Consider the following 262-nt stretch of genomic DNA (forward strand, 5'->3'; position numbering starts at 1 on the left):
TTGTGGGAACTTCCTCCAAGGGGTTGGCCACAGAGAAAATGTCTCCAGCTCTGTCAACTCTCTCCCTCCATTACTTGTCCATTGATCCATTGCACCCTTGATGTCCTCTCCATATACACACTTGACAAAGTCATCCTCTTTCAGTCACACCAGGCATCTCAACCATCTCAGAATGCCTTGCTTCACCCATCAACCACTCAATTTACCATAAGCCAGAAATTTGTCCCCAAGGCATGATGTCCCTTGTTCACCAGGCTGGCAG

This window comes from Eriocheir sinensis, chromosome 64, assembly GCF_024679095.1.
Source record: "Eriocheir sinensis breed Jianghai 21 chromosome 64, ASM2467909v1, whole genome shotgun sequence".
Taxonomy (NCBI): Eukaryota; Metazoa; Arthropoda; class Malacostraca; order Decapoda; family Varunidae; genus Eriocheir; species Eriocheir sinensis.